This window comes from Olea europaea, unplaced genomic scaffold (assembly GCF_002742605.1).
Source record: "Olea europaea var. sylvestris unplaced genomic scaffold, O_europaea_v1 scaffold2237, whole genome shotgun sequence".
Classification (NCBI taxonomy): Eukaryota; Viridiplantae; Streptophyta; class Magnoliopsida; order Lamiales; family Oleaceae; genus Olea; species Olea europaea.
In genome coordinates, this window is record NW_019240409.1 from 8,962 (window position 1) to 13,721 (window position 4,760).

Sequence of the window (4,760 nt, forward strand, 5' to 3'; positions counted from 1 at the left end):
TTACAACATGAGAACTAGTACACTAATATTTCTAAACTTATCACATGTGTATGCTGATGGAAATATTTCATGAGTTATCACACATGCAAGCTGATGGACCCGATTTTAGATTTAAAAAAATTACGTTATTACACCTAGTACAACTGAATGGAAAACCTAAAACACCCGCATGGTTTTATCTAGAAGGTTATTTTGGTCGAAGGCAAAAATTGGACTAATAATCAGAACAACAATGCATTGATCCATTGAGCTTTTTCCCTTCTCCCTTCTAAGTAATTATGATACTAATTGTACTTGGCAAGTTTGGTGCAATGATTAAGCTCTGAGGTCTATTACTGTTGAGATGTTAATGTATTTCATAATGTATTTTTTCACGTATATAAATATAACAACTTTAAAAATAGAGAATTTTACATCAAAGAATCTTCTTGTAGATGCACAAGAAGTACGAGCAAACATATAAAGAATGAAGTTTTTTTAACTCTCTGTGTAGGTTTATATTTTTTTTTCCTAAGGAAATTTATCTTGAACAAAAAAATCTTTGAATGTATTTTTAGGGCTTCCCCCTTCAACAAAAGAATATTTAAATGCTTTTATTTCCTCTCAAAACAGAGAATTTTATATCAAAGAATCGTCTTCTTACTGTAGAAGAAGTAAAAGAAAATGATAGAAGTTTTTTTAGTGTGTGTATTTATATGTACATTTTGTTAAGGAAAATTATCTTTGGTTAAAAAATTCTGAAAATGCATTTTTAAGGCGTCTCATTTTTGCAAAAATAACATTTAAGAGCTTTTATTTCTTTTCAGAAAATTCAATTCAATACTTAAAATTCATTTGTTAACGTGTATATAAACATTTAAAAAGAGAGGATTTTCTAACTACAAAAGAATTATATGAAAACAAAGTAAGGAGGAGTTAGTGTCTGTTGAGTTTACTTTCTTTAGGGAAATTGCTCTTGTATAGAAAAAAATTTCTTGAAATGCATTTTTTAGGATTTCCCCTTATGCTGAAACCTCTTTTTCCTCTAAAAAAAAACATATATATGTAAAACAACTTTAAAAAGAGAGAATTTCAAATGAAAAATCTTCTTGTGGCTGTAGAAGTACAAGAAAAAAAAACCTTAAAATGTAATTTTTAAGGCTTTCCCTTTGTGGAAAAGAACATTTAAAATCTTTGTTTCCTTCAAAATATTCAAGTCAGTGTTTAAAATGAACTCTTTTTTTTAAACATATGTACATATAAAATCTATAAAATGAGGATTTTACAACAAATAATCTTCTTTTGACTGCATAAGAAGTATAAGGAAACAGATAAAGAAAGAATGTTTGTTAGTGTGTGTTTTCATATTTACATTTTTAGTAAAATTGATCTTGTATGGAAAAAAGATTCTTAAAATGCATTTTTTAGGATCTCCCTTTGTGCAAACCTTTATTTCCTTTTAAAAATTCATGAAATTCTTCAAATATTTTTTTAACTTTTTTACATATGTATTATAACAACTTTAAAAATAGAGAATTCACATCAAAGATCTTCTTTTGGCGGTAGAAGAAGTAAAAGAAAATTAAGAAAGAAACAAGTTTTTTTTAGTGTGTACATGTTTACATGTATATCTTCTTAAGGAAATTGATCTTGAACAAAAAATTTCTTAGAATGCATTTTCAAGGCTTTCCCTCTTCACAAAAGAACATTTCAAAGTCTTTATCGCCTTTCAAAAAATTCAAGTCAATCTTTATAATGCATTTTTTAAACATTTATACATTAAAAAAAAATAAAAAATAAACTTTAAAAAAAAAAGGATTTCACATCAAAGGATCGTATTCTCATTGTAGAAGAAGTGCAATGAAATAGAAAAAGAAACCATTGGGTGTTTAAATGTACATTTTTTCAAGAAAATTGATCTTATACAGAAAACATGTTCCGGGATATCCCTTCGTACAAAAAAAAAAAAAAGATAATAAAAAAATGAAAAAAATTAAATTTTAAAAGCCTTTATTTCCTCAAGAAATTTCTAGTCAATCTTGAAAACGTATTTTTTCCTCACACATACTACAAATTGAGAGAGAGAGGATTTCACATTAAAGAATCTTTTTATGGCAATAAAAGAAGTACAAGAAAATACGAAAAATTCTTAAAATGCAAGTTTCAAGTCTTTCCCTTTCTGCAAAATAAATTAAAAGCCTCTATTTCCTATCAAAAAACTCAAGTCAATCTTTAAAAGTCATACTTTCAAGATATATTAATAATTTTATAGAGAGAATCTCACATGAAATTAAAGAATCTTCTTCTGACTGTAGAAGAAAGTACAAGAAATCAGAGAAAGAGAGAATTTTTGTTAGTGTGTACATTTTTAGAAACTTGATTTGTATGAAAGGAAAAAAAAAAAAAATCAGGATTTCCCTTTGTGTAAAGAAACGTTTAAAAACATTTATTTCCTCTAAAAACTTCAAAATGTTCTTCAAATGTACTTTTTTTAACATAAATACATATAACAACTTTTGGAAAAAAAAATGAGGATTTCACATCAAAGAATATTCTTGTAGCTGCAGAGGAAATACAAGGAAATAGAGAATGAAATAAGTTTTTTTAGTGTGTACATTTATACACGCATTTTTTAAGGAAATTTATCTTGTATGAAGAAAAAAAAAATCTTAGAATGCACTTTAAGGCTTCCCCTTTGTGCAAAAGAACATTTAAAAGCCTTTATTTCCACTCAAAAAATTCGGGTCAATCCTGAAAATGCATTTTTTTATACATATAGATATAACAACTTTAGAATTAGAGGATCTGATTATTGAATAAGTACAAGGAAACAAAAATGAAAAAAATAAAAAAAAAAATTGTAAATGTGTTTGTGTGTTTGTGTACATTTTTTTTTGGGAAATTGATCTTATACACAGAAAAATAAAATCCTTAGAATGCAACTTTTAAGACTTTCCCTTGGTGCAAAAGAACATTTGAATGCCTTTATTTCCTGTTAAATCGTCAAGTCTTTCTTCAAAATGTATTTTCTTCACATACATAAATAAAACAACTTTAAAAAAAGGGAGAAAGAAAGAAGATTTTTCAGTGTATTTGTGTGTTTATTTGTATGTATTTTGAGGAAATTTATCTTGTACCAAAAAAATTCTTAGAATGCATTTTAAGGCTTCCCCTTTCTGCAAAAGAACATATAAAAATCTTTTTTTCTTCTTAAAATATTCAAGTCATTCTTTAAAATGAGTTTTTTAACAGCTACCCATGAAAACTTTCAAAAGAGGGGATTTCACATCAAAGTATCTTATTTTGACTGTGCAAAAGTACAACCTAAACAGAGAAGAAAGAATCTTTGTTAGTTTTTGCGTGTTTATATGTACACTTTTTCAGGAAAATTGATCTTGTACAGCAAAAAAAAATTTGAAATGCTTTTTTTCCAGGATATCCCATTGTGCAAAAGAACGTTTAAAATTCTTTATTTTAATCTTGAAAATGTATTTTTTTTTTCTATGATACATATAACAACTTAAAAAGGGAGTATTTCACATCAAAGGTTCTTCTTCATGATGCAAAATAAGTATGATAAATTAACAGTGAAAGAAGGAATTTTTTTTTTTTTTTCTCTCTATGTGTGTGTTCATGCACATTTTATTTGTACGTTTCTGGTTGCTTCTGTGAAAGTTAGTATTAGATATTCAGAAAAAGTGAACACCATTTAGAAATTGGTTACGAAACATATCTTTAGATTCTTTTATGCCAAAACAGAGAGGAGAAAAACTGTGAGTGTATAGACTATAAAGAGAATAGGCTCTCATCAATGGAGATAGGAATAGAGAGTGAGAGTACTATATATAAATTGAATTATATGAGTCAACAGTTGTACACATTATTAAATAGTGTTGGGTGATATAGTCAAGGAAACTTTTATATTTTTTTTCCTTCTTTGATCATATTGTATTATCTTATTTATGTTAATGAACACGTTAAAGAGCTGTGGCAGTTTCAACGTGAGAACTAGTACACTAATATTTTTAGACTGTCCATAGGCACGACGTCGACAGCGCCCTTTGAAATGAAAGATATGTTATTGCAACTCACACATCTCAATTGGAAATCTAAATGGTTTTATCAACCAGATGGCTATGATCAAGGGCTCAAGTTATTTTAATTACAACAGCAATGTCGTCGGTCCGTTGAGATCTTTAGTTTTTGTTTTCTATTCTTTATAAGTATTTGGGATACTAATTTCGCCTTACATATGATTAGTTTGTTTCGATGATAAATTTAAGAGTTCCATTACCACGGATATGTTAATGTATTTGAAATTCAGTCTGACTAATAGGTCCTTGAATAAGAAATTAGTTACTGTACGAAAACGAATAAAATTTGACATCCCTGTTTGAGCTCGATTAAAATGAGTTTTTTTTAGGAAAAATGTGTTTTGAAATAGTAGAATACTAGAGAATTATTGGAAGTCCAATGTACTGGATGAGTTGTACAAGACCAAATATAACCTACACAGTCAGTAAACTGAGTAGATACACGAGTAATCTAGGAGCTGATCACTGAAAAGGAATAGTAAAAGTACTAAGGTACTTAAGATATACTCGTAACTATGGACTACAATATACCAGATATCCAGCGATCATTGAAGGATATAGCGATGCTAATTGGATATCTGATATAAAAAACTCAAAGTCCACCAGTGAATTTGTGTTCACATTGGAAGGTGTTGTCATATCATGGAAATCCTCTAAACAAATAGTTATAGCCAGATCTACGATGGA